Consider the following 21,093-nt stretch of genomic DNA (forward strand, 5'->3'; position numbering starts at 1 on the left):
GCTGGTCCACTTCTGATCAGCTCCTTGCTAATATGCCTGGAAAACAGTAGAAGATGACCCAAGTCCTTTGGCCCCTGCACCTATGTGGGAGACCCAGAAGAAGCTCCTGGCTCCTGGCTTTGGATCAGCACAGCTCTAGCCATTGCAGCCATCTAGGGAGTGAACCCACAGATGGAAGACCTCTTTCTCTGTGTGCCTCTGCCTCTCTGGAACTCTTCCTTTCAAATAAATAAAATAAATCTTTAAAAAAACGCAGTCTTAAGCAAAAATAAACTCAAGGTATCTAAAAATAGTTAAAAATAATACTCTTCTTCATTTGCACTAAAAAGAAGTTAATATCCACATCAAAGTAGGTCATTGTATGTAAACCCACAAGAAGCTGATAATCACCAGCACATTACTTGGCTTAATTCTGGATGTCATACTTTAGAAACAACATTAACAAGGAATAGTGTGCTTAGACGAGGGCAACAAGGACATTGAATTATATGGATACAATTTACGTGAAGCATTAGTCCATCTAAACTAAATAACAGCAATGGTTTACCTATAAAGGCTGTTAACACTTAAGAGAAACAGAGGGACAAATCAATTTAAAAACAAATAGTTCATTTGGGTTTGTTTAGAGTTGCAGCCCAGAAATATATACAATTCAAGTAGTCTTGGAATTGTGTTCCAAGGTCCTACAGATTTCAAACAAGTTTTTTTTTAAAGATTTGTTTATTTATTTGAAAGTCAGAGTTACACAGAGAGAAGAAAGGCAGAGAGAGAGAGAGGTCTTCCATCTGCTGGTTCACTTCCCAATTGACCACAACGGCCAGAGCTCAGTCCATCAGAAGCCAGGAGCCAGCAGCTTCCTCTGGGTCTCCCATGTAGGTACAGGGACCCAAGGACTTGGGATACCTTCCATTGCTTTCCTGGGCCATAGCAGAAAGCTAGATCTGAAGTGGAGCAGCCAGGACTTGAACCAGCGCCCATATGGGATGCTGGCTCTGCAGGTGGCGGTTTTACCTGCTACACCACAGCACCAGCCCATAAACAGGTTTTAACAATAAAGACTGTATGTAGGGAGGGTAATTACTTCAGTTGTTTGCCAAGACTTTGTATTGGTGCAAACAGTTGTATACTGTCTTGTAAGTAAGGAATGGGATAACTAAGAAGTACACAAAAAGCAGTTCTCAGTAAGGGAGGAGGAAAAGGACAAGAACCAAGAAATCCTTGAAAAGAAAGAAGCTAAGGAGTGAGAAAACAGTAAATCTAGCTAAAGGATGTGAATATTCCCCTTTAAAGAAAAAAACTATGGTTCTCAGCACATAAATAATAGGATTAATAAGGTTTGCATCTGGTGAAGTCTCAACATATGCTGGGAAAGGAATGTGCATCTGTACACGGTAAATGTACAACTGATTCTTGATGTATACATGACTGGTGTCACATCCCCATGTCCTCTGGCCTAAAGTTTTGTGTCTCATATGCTTTTTCCTTTGTTTTTTAATAATTCTATAAATCCATACTTAAATACCTGAAGGGCTGACATGTGGTAGAGGAAAAATACAATTTGTAGAATGCAAAAAGGAAAAGCAGGATCAATTTGTTGAAGTTAATTAAAAGTTGTGCTTATTAGAAATGACCATAAAAGGCCGGCGCCGCAGCTCAATAGGCAAATCCTCCGCCTGCGGCGCCGGCACACCGGGTTCTAGCCCCAGTGAGGGCACCGGATTCTGTCCCAGTTGCTCCTCTTCCTGTCCAGCTCTCTTCTGTGGCCCAGGAGTACAGTGGAAGATGGCCCAAGTCCTTGGGCCCTGCACCCCATGGGAGACCAGGAGAAGCACCTGGCTCCTGCCTTCGGATCAGTGCAGCAGCCATTGGAGGGTGAACCAACGGTAAAGGAAGACCTTTCTCTCTGTCTCTCTCTCTCACTGTCCACTCTGCCTGTCCAAAAAAAAAAAAAAAAAGAAAAGAAATGGCCATAAACAATCTTTTTGTATGCCACTTTTATGTAAAAAGGAGAGAATAGATTTAATTTTAGGGAAAGAATATCTTTTATTAAATGCATCTTTTTTACTTTGCTTATCTGAAGGGGAAAAGAAATAATTCATATACTTATGTGTTATTGCCAAGATGTCAAACTCTAGTTGTGTATAAGCCAGCTATCCAACAAGACGCCCAGCAACTTTTAGTGTGAATAATGTTGGCATCATAGAAAAATAAGATATGATTTGTCCCCAAAAGTTTCATATGCTGGGAGCTTAAACTCCAATGTGACAGTATTGAGGTGTGATTAGGTCATTGGGAGCACCACTCTTGGAAAAGACTAATGCTCATCTCAACGGAATGCATTAGATTTCAAGGTACTGGATCAGTTACCATAAGGACAGATTGCTATTAAGTGCATTTGGCCTCGTTGACTCACTGGTTTCTGAATATAATGTCACATGTGATATTGCGATGAAGCCAAAGGCCCTCACTAGAAGCTGAACAAATGAGGTCACCTAACCTTTGACTTTCAGCCTCCAAAACTGTCAGCTAAATAAATGTCTTCTCTTTATAAAGAGCCCAGCATCCAGAATTTTGTTAAAACAACACAAAATGGACTGAGACACATTTCATTATTTAAACCAGTATTTCTGTACCAAGAGTAGTGGTACAATACCCCTGGGAGGCATTTACAAGAGTGTGAAGATGTTTTGATTGTCACACCAGCTGACAGATACTGTTGGGTGGCATAAGGGATGATAAACACCCTGCAAAGCACGTGAGGCTAGGCTTACAACAAAAAATTTTACCACTCAACTTCCCAACAATGACAATGTCAAAAAATAAAAAACCACTTATTTAGACCATGAAAGTATCCATGACACACTTTAAATACTGTAATTCAAACAAATGCAATTGCAGCTACATATTTTCACAGTTTTCCCTTGGATGACCCTCAACACCATCTTGCTGTTTGAGTAGAAGTGTTTACTGACATGACTTCCAAACCATAAACATACTGAACCAAATTCTCACTTCTTTCTGTAAACATAAGCTTTTCTTAGTGCCAGCGTGGTGATGGATGCCATCCATGTGTTGTGCCCACTCACCATCACATCTTTTTTATTGTAGCTTTATTGGGTATGATTGACTTCACTCCATCTTATGCACTCATGGCTGTGGGATCAGTCTGCCACACATTGCTAAAATAGTTTCCATTCTCAGTTTTAACTGAAGCTCAATGAGAAAAATATGGTTCCATGTTTGTGGTAGACTTATAGTATGCATGCTTCAGGACATCAACTGAGAATGAATAACACAGATCTTCAGATTTGAGTTATATAAACCTACAGTAACTTTCCCAGCTCTTTCTCCTCACATGTCCTGCCTACCTTTAATATTTTTACCAAAATTAACATAAAAAATTGTAAGAAGGATAACTTATCAGAAGCCTTTAAACAATTACATTTTGTTATCTGCATCCTTTTCCAAATGAAGTGTGCTCTCATCAACAGTCATTCCCATCATTGTTTAATGATACTTTCTTTTTCCTCTTTAAGTTAGCACACCCACAGCTAAAATGGTTTGATTGTCCTAGGGTGCTAATCAAACTCTCTTTCAAGAACAGATGGTTCAAAAGCTGTTAACATTTGATGAATGTATTTGCTTCTTATCCAAGAACATTTTGTTTATTATTATTTAATGCAAGGGAACAAATGAAAGAAAACATAGGAGAGAAATAATGGAAAAATTGGTCTTCAAAGAACTTTCTAGCCTAACCTATAAGCCATAAAATTAATAGTGTGCTAAATAAGCTGAAATTTTTAATAATCTAAAGAGTTTCTTGATATAAAATGGAGGCTTTCTCCTTTTCCCATGTACATAAAAAATATATAAATTAGGGACAAATTGCAACTAATGTCCACACTGAAAACACATCCCTTAAAGCACCCAGTGGTGAAATCCCACCTGCCATCCACTTCTGAATGGCCCTGAAACTACAATGATTGTTTTTATATTTTAGAATTATTTATCATTATTGATAACATATTTTTAATTTACAGTACAGTCAGAAATTTAATGACTCTACTAAATAAAACATTCAGCAAATAAAAAGTAAAAAGAACACAGTCCAGCAGGAAAATAGAAAAAAGCTATAAACAATAATAAAATGAAAAGATGGCCAACTTCACTCACATAAAGTAAATTTTAAAATAGTCACAAATCAATAAAATTATGATAGCATATAATTCTTAACAATGTATTGAGTTTTTTAATTTTAGTTCCCACATATGACAGAAATCATAAGGAATTTGTCTTGCTGTGTCTTGATTATTTTATTCAATATGGTGTACTCCAGTTCCAACAATTTTGCTGCTAAAAATAGAATTTCTCTTGTTATAGTTGAATAATATTACACTGTATATATATGTATATATACCACATTTTCTTAAAAAGGAAACAAAAAATAATACTCCATGATATGTAACAAATACATGAAACTCAAGTTTAGTTGTCTATAAAGTTTTATTGGAATACCCTTACACCCATTCGTTTGAATTTTGCCTATGGCTGCTTCTATGCTATAATAGCCAACTCAATAGTTGCAACAGAGCCTAAAATATTTACTAGATAGATTCTTTTTAAAAGATTTACTTATTTATTTATTTATTTGAAAGGCATAATAACACAAAGAGAGGAAGAGACAAAGATAGAGACAGAGAGAGAACTTCCCTCTGCTGTTTCACACACTAAATGGACTCAAGAGGGCTGGGCCAGACTGAAGTAAGGAGCTAGGAGCTTCATCTTGGTCTCCCACATGGGTGGCAGGAACCCAGGGTCTTAGACCATCTTCCACTGTTTTCTCAGGCCATTAGCAGCAAGCTAAATTGGAAGTAGAGCAGCAGGAACCCCAAGCATGTCAAAGGTGGCAACTTTACATGCTACATCACAACACTGGTCCCTACTAGATAGACTTTGAAGAAAAAATAAAGGGTGAATTGTGTCAGAAAAGTTTAATTATCCAAATGGATGCTAGGTAAACCCTTTTTGAAAGCAGTAGCAAAGGAGAGGAAGCATCGAACCTGTAATCTTTGCTGGTTCAATGGCAAGTAACTCAATCTTCTATGTTTTTCCCAAAGAAATCTTTTATTTAATTAGTACAAATTTCACAAGTACAGCTTTAGGAATATAGTGATTCTTCCCATCATACCCACCCTCCCACCCCCACTCTCACCCCACCACCTCCTCCCTCTCTTATTCCCAGTGTCATTCTCCATTGACTTTTTTTTTATTTTATTTTTTATTTTGACAGGCAGAGTGGACAGTGAGAGAGAGAGACTGAGAGAAAGGTCTTCCTTTGCCGTTGGTTCACCCTCCAATGGCCGCCGTGGCCAGTGCACTGTGCTGATCCGATGGCAGGTGCCAGGTGCTTCTCCTGGTCTCCCATGCCGGTGCAGGCCCAAGCACTTGGGCCATCCTCCACTGCACTCCCTGGCCACAGCAGAGAGCTGGCCTGGAAGAGGGGCAACCGGGACAGAATCCGGCACCCCGACCAGGACTAGAACCTGGTGTGCTGGCTCCTCAAGGTGGAGGATTAGCCTATTGAGCCAAGGCGCCAGCCCCCATTGATTAACTTAATACACAGAAGGCCAACTCTATACTAAGTAAAGATTTCAACAATTACCACACACATGCACACACACAAAAAAAAAAACTGATAACAAATTTTACAGATAATTCTCATAATACAGCTCATTGAGGACAGAAGTCTTACATGGGCAGTTACTCCTGTTGTTAATTTAACAATTAACACTCTTATGTATGATGTCAGTGATCACCTGAGGCTCTTGACATGAGCTGCCAAGGCTATGGAAGGCTTTGGAATCCACAATTTCTGTCAGTATTTAGATAAGGCTATAAGCAAAGTGGAAGTTTTCTCCTCGCTTCAGAGAAAAGTACATCCTTCTTTGATGGCACATCTTTCCACTGCAGTCACTCTCACAGAGATCCTTCATATAGGACATTTTTTTTTACCACAGTGTCTTGGCTTTCCATGCCTGAAATGCTCTCATGGGCTTTTCAGGCAGACCAGAATGCCTTAAGAGCTGATTCAGACATCAGAGTGCTGTTTAAAGCGATTGTCATTCTATGAGTCTGCTCTATGGACTGCTTCCCATGTTGGAACTGTTGTGGGGCACACCGATTTAAAACCCAGCGAGACCTTTCAGATAAAATTAGGAGTCTTTATTAGCCAGCTGGCAACTGCCTGTTTCAGAGCAAGTCTGGAGAAGACAGCCCGAGTTGCAGTTGTGGGGAGTTTTTGAAGGCAGAAACCACTTCCTGGTGGCCTTGGCCATTATCAGCAAGCAAGCAAGCAAGCAAGCAAGCAGAAGTACAGAAGCCAGAAATATGCTGGTTACAGCAGGATGAGCAGATCAATATAATTTGTTTATCCCAAAGGAATAGTTCCTACTCTAAGGAAACCAAGTGGGTTAACCTACAACCACACCTGGGTATGTTATATCCTGTAGAAATTTTTAAATTTTGAGTCATCTTGTTATAAAACATTCTCTTCTTTTTAATTCTACCCATTATTAATACCAAATATTTTATCTTATTCATATAATCCTTTTAACACTTAATCCTATTTTATATGCTCACTTTAAAACTTAATATGGTCACTTTAAGACTTAAGATGGGGGATGGCGCTGTGGTGCAGTGGCCTAAAGCGCCAGCATCCCATATGGGTGCTGGTTCTAGTACTGGCTGCTCCTCTTCCAGTCCAGCTCTCTGCTGTGGCCTGGGATAGCAGTAGAAGATGGCCCAGGTTCTTGGGTCCCTGCACCCGTGTGGGAGACCTGGAAGAAGCTCCTAGATCCTGGCTTCAGATCGGCACAGCTCCAGCCATTACGGCCAATTGGGGAGTGAACCAGCAGATGGAAGACTTCTCTCTCTGTCTCTACCTCTCTCTGTAACTCTTTCAAGTGAATAAAATAAATCTTTAAAAAAAAAAAAAAAAGACTTAAGATGGCAATTTTACCACCTAATTTAATGGGATTTGAGGTCCCATGGCAGGTTTTAAAAACTTTACTCATAGAAGTAAATCCGGGGCCGGTGCCACGGCTCACTAAGCTAATCCTCCGCCTTGAGGTGCCAGCATACCGGGTTCTAGTCCCAGTCGGGGCGCCGGATTCTGTCCCAGTTGCCCCTCTTCCAGGCCAGCTCTCTGCTGTGGCCAGGGAGTGCAGTGGAGGATGGCCCAAGTGCTTGGTCCCTGCACCCCATGGGAGACCAGGATAAGTACCTGGCTCCTGCCATCAGATCAGCGTAGTGTGCCGGCCGCAGCACACCGGCCGCAGCAGCCATTGGAGGGTGAACCAACGGCAAAAGGAAGACCTTTCTGTCTCTCTCTCTCACTGTCCATTCTGCCTGTCAAAAAAATAAAAATAAAAAAAAATAAAAAGAAGAAGTAAATCCGGGCCAGCGCCGGGGTTCAATTGGCTAATCCTCCACCTGTGGCGCCAGCACTCCAGGTTCCAGTCCTGGTTGGGGCCCCAGATTCTATCCCGGTTGCTCCTCTTCCAGTGCAGCTCTTTGCTGTGGCCTGGGAAGGCAGTGGAGGATGGCCCAAGTGCTTGGGCCCTGCAGCTGCATGGGAGACCAGGAGGAAGCACCTGGCTCCTGGCTTCGGATCGGTACCCCGCACCAGCCCTGGCGGCCATATAGGGGGTGAATCAACAGAAGGAAGACCTTTCTCTCTGTCTCTCTCTCTCTCACTGTCTAACTCTGCCTGTCAAAAAAAAAAAAAAAAAAAAGTAAATCCGTAGGAATGTATGAGAACTATACAGCTTATAGTTTCAAACATCCTCTTCCCTCTCTATTCCCTCTCTAATTTTTTAATGAGATCTATTCTAAATTGACTTTATACACATATGATTAGCTCTATGTTAAATAAAAAGTTCAACAAACAGTATGAAGAATTGAAAAAAAAAAACTGTTCCTCAACAGTCAGGAAAAGGACTGTTCAAGTCATTGCTTCTCAAAGTGTCAATTTCACTTCTACAGATTGCCATTTAGGTGCTCTATTAGTTACCACAGATCAGGGAGAACATATGGTATCTGTCCCCCTTTTGACTGGCTTATTTCACTAAGTAAATTGTTTTCCAGTTTCATGCATTTTGTTGCAAATGACAGGATTTCATGTTTGTGCAAAGACTTTCAATGTCTATAAAAAGTTTTTTATTTCTGTTTTTCTACAAACTTTTTGAAGTACCCTTGTAAAGAAATGAGTTGCTTTTTAGGGATTTCTTGGGATTTGCTTTTACTTTTAGTTACTCCAATATTTCCTCCCAATGTCACAGTTATCTCAGAAAAGTCAAATTACAAACTTTTTTAGCAGAAACTGAAAACTAAACAATGGACTGGACACTCCAGTGAAGAACTCAAGATTTTTCTGGGGTGAGATCCCTTATGAGAGGTTCTCAAATAAACTTAGAACATTATTACTCTACACACCAAGTAAATTCATACTACCTCACACATATATTTGCTAAAATATCCAGAAAATAACTTCAAAAGCCAAACTGAACAGTTATGTTTATAAACTGCTTACAGAAATAAAAGTAACCATAAAGTGAAAACAGAGTGTTTTCCTGGTGAGTAGATCTTACACAGCACAAAATTTAATAAATGTTTTATTATAAAATTCAGTGTATCCTCTTGTACGATGATGTATACATTAAAGGCTATAAAATTCCAAGATGCAAACAAAAAAGAACATTTAACTTGCAATCAAAAGAATAAGTTTTGGCCGGTGCCACGGCTCACTAGGCTAATCCTCTGCCTGCGGTGCCGGTACTCCGGGTTCTAGTCCCAGTTGGGCGTCAGTTCTGTCCCGATTGCTCCTCTTCCAGTCCAGCTCTCTGCTATGGCTCGGGAAGGCAGTGGAGGATGGCCCAAGTGCTTGGGCCCTGCACCCACATGGGAGACCAGGAGGAAGCACCTGGCTCCTGGCTTCGGATCAGCGCAGCGCTGGCCGTGGCAGCCATTTGGGGTGAACCAAGGGAAGGAGGTCCTTTCTCTCTGTCTCTCTCTCTCTCACTGTCTAACTCTGCCTGTCAAAAAAAATAATAATAATAATTTTTATCCACCATCGAAAATGTAAAGTACATTCTCTGCTTGTCAATTTGTTCTACTGCTTATGTCTGCAATACCCTTCATGGATCCAGGAATAAAGTGATATAGTTAACAATACTACTAGCACACATTCTTTCAGAGACTTCATATTACCCACCTTAAAAAAAGTCTTCATCAGGGCCACTCTAGTTATAGTGAAACAATTATTACCACTTTCAGTTAGGCAGTAACTTTATGGGAATTTTTAGCTACTTCTCTCAATACAGAAATAATATCTTTGGGGAACAATTATTAAAAAAAAAGAACCATTTTTTATAAATATTTCATTTGTTGCATTTCTTGTGGTATTACAGAGTAGTTGAGGGCAAACTAACTGTCATCAACCAGCACTTCAAAAGGAAATACATCAAACGTTTTAATAATTTAACAAACTGGAACATAAGGAAAATGAGACAGAATCCTACTTTCAAAGAGCTTACTGCCTAATAGGAAATATGATGTTCAAAGTCACAAGTACTACATAAAGTGGGATAGAAACTCCAAGGATAAAAATCTAGAGGCTTATTGGATGATGATGTTTGAACTGATTCTGGAAGGGAAAAATATAGGAGCTTGTCACAGAAAGGAGAGCCCGAAATACATCAGTAACATAAGGATACGAAAACTATTTAGGAGGAAACAACTCAAAGGACTAGTTGGTTGCAGGCTCTGCACAAGATCTGGAGTTAAAAATAACTTCCAATTTTCCCTGAAAGAAGCTGATTGCTGTTGAACCAACTAAAACCTATAACATAGGAGACAGACCTCATTTATCGAAAAATATGAGGCTAGTTTTTGAAACTTTGAGATAACTATGGGATGTTCACCTATGTCCAGGAAAGAGTTAGACATACATATCTAAAGCTTAGGTGAGATTTTTGTATTAGAGATACAGATTTGGGACAAATACAACAATGGAATGGAATAGAGTCCATAAATAATCCCATATAAAAAATATCAAATTATTTTCTTAACAAAGTTACAAAGGCAATTCAATGGAGATAAGATAATCTTTAAAATAAATGGTGCCTGAATAAATGACTGTACACATGTCAATAAAGTGAACATTGACTCATAACTCACACCTCATATAAAATTTAATTCAAAATAGAATATAGACCTACTTTATTTTTTTCTTTCCAACTTTTATTTAATGAATATAAATTTCCAAAGTACAGCTTATGGATTACAATGGCTTCCCCCCCATAACGTCCCTCCCACCCGCAACCCTCCCCTTTCCCACTCCCTCTCCCCTTCCATTCACATCAAGATTCATTTTCAATTCTCTTTATATACAGAAGATCAGTTTAGCATACATTAAGTAAAGATTTCAACAGTTTGCTCCCACACAGAAACATAAAGTGAAAAATACTGTTTGAGTACTAGTTATAGCATTAAATTTCAATGTACAGCACACTAAGGACAAAGATCCTACATGAGGAGTAGGTGCACAGTGACTCCTGTTGCTGACTTAACAAATTGACACTCTTGTTTACGGCCTCAGTAATCAACCTAGGCTCTTGTCATGAGCTGCCAAGGCTATGGAAGCCCCCTGAGTTCACTGACTCTGATCATTTTTAGACAAGGCCATGGTCAAAGTGGAAGTTCTCTCCTCCCTTCAGAGAAAGGTAACTCCTTCTTTGATGACCCATTCTTTCCACTGGGATCCCACTCGCAGAGATCTTTCATTTAGGTTTTTTTTTTCCCCAGAGTGTCTTGGCTTTCCACGCCTGAAATAGTCTCATGGGCTTTTCAGCTGGATCCGCATGCCTTAGGGCTGATTCTGAGGCCAGAGTGCTGTTTAGGACATCTGCCATTCTATGGCATAGACCTACTTAAAAATGTAAACGTTTTAGACTTTAAGGAGAAATCTTTGTGATCCTAAGTTCAGCAAGATATTCATAGATACAACAACAAAATACAATCTATAAAAGAAAAAAATGATAATCACCAAAATTACAAACATTTACTGAATGAAAAACACAAGTAAGAGAAAAACACTGTTCAGGTACACCATAAACCAGCAGAACAAACAGGCAAATCACATATTTGATAAAGGACTTCAATACAAAAATATAAGTAATTCTTCAGTCCCAAAAGTAAGCAAAACATTTGAACAGATGCTTCACCAGGAAGATTTAGCAATGGTACATATGCATGTGAAAATATGCTTGGCATTATTGATCATTAATGAAAACCACAATAAGATGCCATTACAAACCTATTAGAACAGTTAGGTGCTGTTCCTTTTCTTTCTTTGTAACTGACAATATCAAGGCAGGGTAGGATGTGAAGCAAATGGAACTCTCATTTATCACAGAAAGGAATATAATACACAGCCACTTTCAAACAGAGTTGGGCAATTTCTCATAAAATTAAATTTAAGTATTTCACTCAAGAAACATAAAAAGTATTGTGAAACAAAATCCTGCACAAAACTGTTTGTGGCAGCTTCATTCAAAATTGTCAAACAATTAAACAACCTAAATGTCCTTCAGTTGGCAAGTGAATTTTTTTTATTTTATTTTTGACAGGCAGAGTGGACAGTGAGAGAGAGAGACAGAGAGAAAGGTCTTCCTTTTTCCATTGGTTCACCCCGCCAGTGGCCGCTGCAGCCAGCGTGCTGCGGCTGGTGCACCACGCTGATCCGAAGCCAGGAGCCTGGTGCTTCTCCTGGTCTCCCATGCGGGTGCAGGGCCCAAGGACTTGGGCCATCCTCCACTGCACTCCCGAGCCACAGCAGAGAGCTGGACAGGAAGAGGAGCGACCAGGACAGAATCCGGCACCCCCACTGGGGCTAGAACCCGGTGTGCCAGCGCCGCAGGCAGAGGATTAGCCTATTGAGCCACGGTGCTGGCGGCAAGTGAATTTAACAAAAATACTATGATGTATTCAAAGAACAGAATCCTACTTAGCAATGAAAATGACCTAAGTGCTGATGAAACAACATGAGTCTCAAATTTATTGCTCTAAGTGAATGAAGTCAAGTTCAAAAAAAGCTAGCAACGATGTGATTCCATTATGTCACCCTGGAAAAGACAAATTAAAATACACAATACAGGGACAGGTGTTGTGCTAAGGTAAGTTCCCAAATCAGAGTACTTGGAATCACCTCCTGCCACAGCTTCCAATCCAGCTTCCTGCTAATGCGCACGCTTGGAGGCAGCAGATGATGGCTCAAGTACTTGGGTCCCTACTAACCACAAAGGAGGCCTGGATGGAATTCCAGGCTCCTGGCCTCAGCCTGGCCCAGCTAAGGCTGTTGTGAGCACTGGGTTAGTGAATCAACAGATGAAAGGTCTTTTCCTCTCTCTCAGTCACTCTGCTCTTCAAACAAATAAAAATGAATAGCAAGCTTTAAAAATAAAATAAAATATACAGTACAGGTCAGTGGTTTCCAAACCTTAGGTGCACTGACTACAAAGGAGCAGGACAGAAGAACTTTTTAGGAAAAGAGTCATTACTAGTAACTATTTGGAACAATTTGAGTACATGAAACTACATTTGCTAGGGTAAATTTCATAAAAATCTAAACCCAAGGAAATAGTAAATTTTACAAATTCCAGGAATAAGGAATTTAGGTACAAATCATGCTTCTGGTGATACTTACAAAATCCTATATATTTGTCAAACTATGAAAAAGACTGAATTTTATTATTTCTCATCATTTGTGTGGTCAACCAGACAGAGTTGTGAGGTTCTTTTACTCTACTTTATATTAGCCAGGATAACTCACTAGGTTGCCAGTATTGCCAATGGATTCCCCTCAAAGGCCAAGAAGCTTGACCTATGTGTGTGGCACACTGGGGCTCCTCTATGTGGCCTCCCCCTGTTCTAAGTTACTTGGCCTTCTAACTTCAGCACAATACAATGTGGTGGGAATGAATGGTGCCAGCCCTGGGCCTAGCTGTTAAGAAGTCTGGCCGTTCCATTTTAAACCAGGAAGCCAGCCATAGTATAAGCAATGTAACAACTATCCTCAAGATCATACTAAAGAGCAGACAGAACAGAATCCACCTCTTGATGAGAGGGGGGTGAATACCCTACAGAGAGGGAAGGAAATCAAAGCAACCCTGCTGAGATTCCACCAAACACCCACACAAGGCTATAGAAATGTCAAAGCACTGGAACGATGCTTGCATTATCCAGTGACTTACTCATTGTAACCCCAGAGAGAAATTTTATTAAAATGATGACAGAATTCAAGCCAAATTTAAAAAGTTATAAGATTTATTGGAAAGTGAGGAAATGGAAGCAGTGAACTCAGTTTATAAAGAAGGAAGTAAGAGAGGCCTTCAGTTGGATGGAAGGTTAACAACTAGAGAGAGGAAGGTTTATATACTGTGAGAAAATCTGAAATGTTTATAAACGTAAAAGGTGGAGTCACTACAGGGAGTTAAAAAAAACTATAGGGAAGAAATAAATTTGTAAGTGTAAGAAATAAAATCACAAAAGTAAAAAAAAGTACCATAACATTTTTAGAACCTTGAATCATGGAGGACTTCCTAAATGAACAAAAGTAAAGAAGCCAAGAAGAATTGCACATATAATTTAAGACAAAAGAAGAGCCAGATGGAAATACCTGCCAGATAAGTAATCTATAATAGGTAAAGCATTCCAACACATCAGTAAGGAAAGATAATCAACATGAAAAAATGAGCAAAGTATTATTCAACCCAAATGGATGACTCAAAAGTTAATATATAAATATTACAAATAATCAATGAAGAGTTACTTGACCCTACAAGCAGTCTGGGAATTACAAAGTATAGCAATTATAAAATATTATTTTTCCTTTTAAAGTGGATAAAAATTGAGGTATACTATATTTATAATATCCAGTGATAGTGAATAAGTGGACACTCACATACTCTTGGTTATAGTATAATTGGTATAAACTATTTGGAAAGTAACTTGGTAGCATTTGCTATAATTCAAACCAAGCTTATCATTAGAGGACTTCAACTTCTAGCAAACTAGTCTATAAAAACAAAAACACAAAGAAGTAAAGATATGTGCAGGTATATTTTACATTACAAGTAGGCTTTTTAAACTGGAAACAATCTAAATACCCGTACAGGAATAACTGAATAAACTACAGTGCCTCCATATACTTAAATAGTATGCAGGAAATCAAAAAGAAGGAACACGTGTGATTTGCTAGAGCAATAAGCACATTTTAGAGCAGTAAGTATAGAATGATTCTCTTCCTGAAATATAAAAGTGCATGGTTATCTGCCCATATTGACTTCTTGTATACATTCAAGAAGATGTCAAAAAGAAAATTAGCATAGGACACTTGAGAAAAGATGAATTTTGATGAGTGGGTGATAGAACATTCTCTTGACAACTTTAGAAACCTGTTTTAGGGCCGGCGCCGCGGCTCACTAGGCTAATCCTCCGCCTTGTGGCGCCGGCATACCGGGTTCTAGTCCCGGTTGGGGCACCGGATTCTGTCCTGGTTGCCTCTCTTCCAGGTCAGCTCTCTGCTGTGGCCAGGGAGTGCAGTGGAGTATGGCCCAGGTGCTTGGGCCCTGCACCCCATGGGAGACCAGGAAAAGCACCTGGCTCCTGGCTCCTGCCATCGGATCAGCACAGTGCGCCAGCCGCAGCGCGCCGGCCACGGCGGCCACTGGAGGGTGAACCAACGGCAAAAGGAAGACCTTTCTCTCTGTCTCTCTCTCACTATCCACTCTGCCTGTCAAAAAAAAAAAAAAAAAGAAAAAAAAAAGAAACCTGTTTTAGAACAGTGGAATTACACGTTTCTTCTTTCTATTATTCTCTAGCATTTGTATGAAATACAGACTGAATTAATTGCAGGGACAAAGTCCTGGAGAAGACTGGAAAGAATCATAGACATCAATGGAAGGACACTCCTCACACATGACAGATGCCCCCCCCACCCACTCACATCCACCCACCCACACACACGCACACACACACACACACACACACTGTGGAAGTTATAAGAACAGGAATTGTCGCTCCCCCTCTTCGCGGAGGAACGACACAGGACCCTGCGCTGTTCTTTTGTCTGCTCGGCCCTTCCCGGGTTTGCTGCTGGTTCTTCCTGGGTTGGCTACCGACCCTTCCACCTCCGTGGAAGGGCGGTTCCCCCTAGCCACTTTCCCCACTTCCGCAGGGGAGCGGCACACCGCCGGCCAGCTCTCTCGGGGGCTGCACAGGTGTTCCTTCAGATAGATGTTCCCGGTGTATGTTGTCTCTCTCCTCCTTTATAGTCCTCTTCCACCAATCCCAACTCTGCTACCCACACGCCGAGTACGCTGCTCTCCTCCAATCAGGAGTAGGTCCTACAGTTTATTGGTCGAACTGGAGGCAGCTGTGTAGAAGCTGTTTCTCCCTTCTCAGCGCCATACTGTGGGAGAGCAGATGCATAGAATAAGTCTTAATTCCAGTAACTTAGTCTAGTCCGAGTTGCTCCCCACAGGAATTAGTGAGGATAGAAATCCGTTGGCAAACAGGAGAAAGAGTAGGGGAGTTGGAAGAGGTAAAACACCTAGGCTGATGGCCTCGGTCTCTTGGTAAAGATGAGGACAGTGCCTGGGCTTGAGGAAAGTGGCTAAGGTTTGGAATAGTCAATGAGGAAAAAAAGAAAGGGTGTGCACCATGGATGAAGGAGGAAAAGTGCAGCTGTGAAGTTTGTACTAACCAGGCCTAGAAGTGGCACCAATGAGAATGTAAACTAGTATAGTCATTGTGGAACACGGTATGGTGATAGCTCAGAGAGCTGAAAACAGATCTATATGATCCAGCCAACCCATCCCTGGGAATTTACCCAAAAAATGAAATGAGCATAAGAAAGTTATCTGTACCCCCTATTTATTGTAGTCAATTTGGGGGGTGAACCAACGAAAAAGGAAGACCTTTCTCTCTGTCTCTCTTTCACTGTCCACTCTGCCTGTCAAAAAAAAAAAAGAGATATGGAATCAACCCAGATGTCCCCATCAGCTGGTAACTAGATAAAAATTATGGTATATGTAAGTATATATATATACACACACACACATATATATATACACACACACATATATGTCTCTACTGTTGTCTTGTCTCTACTGTTGAAGAACGGTGTTTTTTGCTTCTTACTATTTGTTGAACTCTTTACTTAGTGTAGGTTAATCGTGTGAATATAAACTAAACCAAAAGTAGGTCACTGTAAAAATCAAGAGAGAATAAGAGAGGAAGGAGGAGGAAGTGTGAGAGCATGGGTGGGAGGGAGGAGAGGGTGGGAAGTATCATTGTGTTACTTAAACTATGTATGTGAAATACATGAAATTTGTTTATCTTAATAAAATAAAACACAGTTTTTTAAAAATCTTCTCACCCAATTCTGCATTTGATGCATGAGAATGGTGTCTCACAGAGACAAATACTTTTCCAGTATGGAGTAGCTTCTAAGTGGGGGTGTTGGAATGACTCAGGTCAGAGCAGTTTCTGTGATACTACACAAATTCTTAGTAACCATGATTAAAAGGAAAGAGATACTATACCTGTGATCATTACATATAGATGTTTCCAAATTGAACACAAGAATTATGCTTAGAAATTTAGCACAGCATCAGCTAAACAAAAACTACTTCCATTGTTACTCATTATACAACTTCCTTTTATCCTTTCCCACCCATGCCAATCTCTATTAATCACCATTCAAAGTTCAAATCTACTTACTTTAACTTCCACATTTGAGAGAGAACTTCTGATGTTTTTCCTTCTGTGTCTGGCTTATTTTATTAGCATAATGAACTCTAGTTCCATTCATTTTGCTGCAAATGTCGGGAAATCTTTTTTTTTTTTTTTTTTTTTAATTTTGACAGGCAGAGTTGGACAGTAAGAGAGAGGGAGAAGGCCGGCGCCTTGGCTCACTAGGCTAATCCTCTGCCTTGTGGCGCCGGCACACCGGGTTCTAGTCCCAGTCGGGGCGCCAGATTCTGTCCCGGTTGCCCCTCTTCCAGGCCAGCTCTCTGCTGTGGTCAGGGAGTGCAGTGGAGGATGGCCCAAGTATTTGGGCCCTGAACCCTATGGGAGACCAGGATAAGTACCTGGCTCCTGCCATCGGATCAGCGCAGTGCACAGGCCGCAGCACACCAGCCGCAGCGGCCAATGGAGGGTGAACCAACGGCAAAGGAAGACCTTTCTCTCTGTCTCTCTCTCTCACTGTCCACTCTCCCTGTCAAAAAAAAAAAAAAAAAAAAAAAAGAGAGAGAGAGAGAGAGAAAAGAGAGAGAGGGAGACAGAGAGAAAGGTCTTCCTTCCATTGATTCACCCCCCAAGCGGCTACTACAGCCGCTGGACTGGAAGAGGAGCAACCGGGACTAGAACCTGGCATCCATATGGGATGCCGGTGCCACAGACGGAGGATTAACCAAGTGAGCCACAGCACAGGTCCCAGGAAACCATTCTTGATCAACACTGTCATTCAGAATTAACAAGTTCTAGTATTCCATAATACATTGGAGTGAATAAAATTAACAACAATATATTATATACTCTATGAGAACTGGAAGAGAGGAACTGGTATATTCCAAGCAAAAGATAAGTAAATAAAAATGCTAATTTCCTAATCGGATCAGTTGGTGCCATGTATATGTATTGAAACATTGCACTGTAGGCCATGAAGATGTACACATATTACACGTTAATCAAAACATTTTTGAAAAATAATTTTTAAAATTGCTCCTATTGTTCTGTTTCGAGTCCCGGCTGCTCCACTTCTAATCCAGCTCTCTGCTATTGCCTGGAAAAACAGTAGACAACGGCCCAAGTCCTTGGGCCCCTGCACCCATGTGGGAGACCCGGAAGAAGCTCCTGGCTCGTGGCTTCAGATCGGTGCAGCTGTTAAGGCCGATTGGGGAGTGAACCAGCGGATGGAAGACACCTGTCTCTCTCTCTCTCTCTCTCTCTCTCTCTCTCTCTGCCTCCCTGCCTCTCTCTGTGTAAATCTGACTCTCAAATAAATAAATAAGTCTTAAAAAAATTACTCCTGTTGTTGGAGATAGCATAGTATAAAGATACATTGCAATTACTTTTATGTGACATACACAAAATGAGTACAGATGAGTGATTTGAGTTGTGTATTTTCAGTACCAGGAGCTTCTCCAAATGCTAAAATTTGTACCACATTCAAGATCCACAAAACACTATCCAGGACTATGCCATGCTTTTTGCTGTGATTACAGTGCCCTCTGCAGCTTAACATAAATTACACAGTGCAGGAAAAAAAAAAAAAATAACTGAAACATCAACATGGAAGAGTATACCATTAACTTATCCACTTTCCTTCCAAACTAAATTAAAATACTTACATAAGGATCACATGTAAAGCCATGTGCACTACAGCAAGAATAGCAGGTACCTATTTATGTTAAAAGACATACAACCTAGAAAAAGATACATATACATGTGCCTCTTTGTAGATTATTTTGAGAACACTTTAAGAAATAGTAGTTGCCTACAGAGAGGCAAATGTACAAAGGGTTAAAAAGGGTCAAATGTACAAAGAAAATTTTTCCCTATGAATCTTCTTGTGCTATTTGAATGGTTTGATCATGGCATGTTTTAATTTTTCAGATAAGGAAAAATTTAATCTACAAAAATTTTAACTACCAGAGAAAACGGTATGCATCCAAATTTTAACCCTCTCTTTCCAGAAGTTCCATAACTTCAGACAAGTCATTTAATCTTTATGCCTTCCATGACCACTCCTTTTAAATCAAACCACACCTCCTTTAACTCCAAATTACTAGATGCAGTCCAGTACCTTGGCAGTTTAACTATTAAAAAATGAGTAGTCCATATTACTTTACAGATAACCAAAACAAATTTTGGCTGAGTAGATTCTATTTTATAAATATATTTTATATTTTGTTTTTTTATCTAGTAACTACTTTTTTAACTTGAAACTAATTAATATTCACATGGTTCTAGAATTAATGATTATGAAATTATATACAATCTAGGTTATTTTCCAATTCAATTCTCACCCTCCAAAGGAAGCTATGTGTATTCCAAATATCTTTTAAAAAATTATGCCAATAATGATCTGTTGATCAATTGAGTAATCAATTTTTAATTGAAGGTTTACTCTATTAAGCATCTTTCTAGATCCAGAGGAAGAGTAAACAAAACTGCATCACTGGGGCCGGAGCTGTGGCTCAGTGGGTTAACGCCGTGGCCTGAATCGCTGGCATCCCATATGGGCGCCAGTTCTAGTCCTGGCTGCTCCACTTCCAGTCCAGCTCTCTGCTGTGGCCTGGGAAAACAGTAGAAGATGGCCCAAGTCCTTGGGCTCCTGCACCCTCGTGGGAGACAGGGAAGAAGCTCCTGGCTCCTGGCTCCTGGCTTCGGATTGGCACGGTTCCGGCTGTTGTGGCCAATTGGTGAGTGAACCATAGATGGAAGACCTCTCTCTCTCTCTCTGCCTCTCCTCTCTCTGTGTAACTCTGACTTTCAAATTAAAAAAAAAAAACAAAACTGCATCATTAACAGCACAGAGTTGATATTCTAGTGGGAGGAAACATAATGTATATTAAATCAACACATAGGTACTTATATTTCTGAAAAACATAAGTAATATCTTTAAAGAAGAAAATGAAGGAACAGAAATGACAGACAAGGCAGTTCTATTTTATACAGAGAGAACTCGAGAGCTGGCATTTGAACAGAGACTAGAATCAAAAGAAGGAGGCCAATGTAGATATCTGGGGCAACAATCTACCAGTCAGAAAGGATACCCCATGCAGAGGCTTTGAGAGGATTCAAGAAAGTGCCAAGAGGCCTCTGTGCCTGTAGAGGAGAAAGCAAAGAGGAGAATTACAGGAGGGAAGGCCAGATGAGTAACAAGGGTGCAAAAGCTTACGAGGCTTGAGAGACAATGAAAGATTCTGGATTTTATTCTGAGAGAGGAGTGACATGACCTGACTTAATATATGTGAATAGGATCACTCAAATTGTCATGTTGAGCAGACTGGCAGTGGGAGTGGCAAGGGTAGAAACAGATATGAGCTCAGAGAGATGATAGCATTTTGGACCAGTGGAAAGCAGAAGTGGTGATAAATGTACATATTCTGGAACATTCTGAAGGTAGCCCCAACAGAATTTTCAAGTGCATTGAATCCACACCTTGAGAGAATAGAAGCTAAGTAGCATGAACGCAGGGTATCACCCAGGTAAGTGAAAGGATGAGCTCCTCATCAAGTGAGATGCTAAAAACTGCTAACCACACAGAGATGGGGGATAAAATTATGAATTTGGTATTAAGTTTTTTAAGCCGGCAATATCTAATAGTTGTACGAGATGGGAGAAAACAAGTCATAGGTTTGCTGATGAGATGCGTTTATTAGGACACAAGAAAATGACAGTGCCGGATAAAGAGGATGGGACAGGATGTAGTGCACCTATGCAGGCATCCTCAGAGTAGAGAACAAGCCATTATCTAACTAGTTACAACCTGGAAGCCAGAGGTGTTGGTACAGGTGCAAGTAGGTAGATAGGCTGCCAGGAGCTTATGCAGAATATCTTCCAGAAGCTTCCATTTTCAGAGTGAAAAGGTAAAGTCTTGTTTTAAGAGATTTTTCTCCCTTGCTTAAAACCTTCCATAGACTTCCCCTCACCATGAGAGTATGAACCACAGTTTTATACACAGTCTCAAGGCCACATAGGACTTGGCGCACCCACCTCTCTCCATTGCCCCACACGCTCTACCTACAGAGCCTCCTTTCTGCACCTTAGGCATGTGACAAGTTCAGGCAAGCCTTGGGTTCCTTCACTAACTTGTCCCTCTGTAAGCCGTCTCTCTTACCACCTCCCAAGTTTGGCCAATTCTTATCACATAGCTATGTCCTCAGAGGTCACCTCCCTATGCCTTTTTTGAACATCCCATCTAAAGTGGCTCCTGCTCCCATCAGATTTTACTTATATGGC

Source organism: Oryctolagus cuniculus, chromosome 8 (assembly GCF_051225735.1).
Source record: "Oryctolagus cuniculus isolate XC-2025 breed Fujian yellow rabbit chromosome 8, ASM5122573v1, whole genome shotgun sequence".
NCBI lineage: Eukaryota > Metazoa > Chordata > Mammalia > Lagomorpha > Leporidae > Oryctolagus > Oryctolagus cuniculus.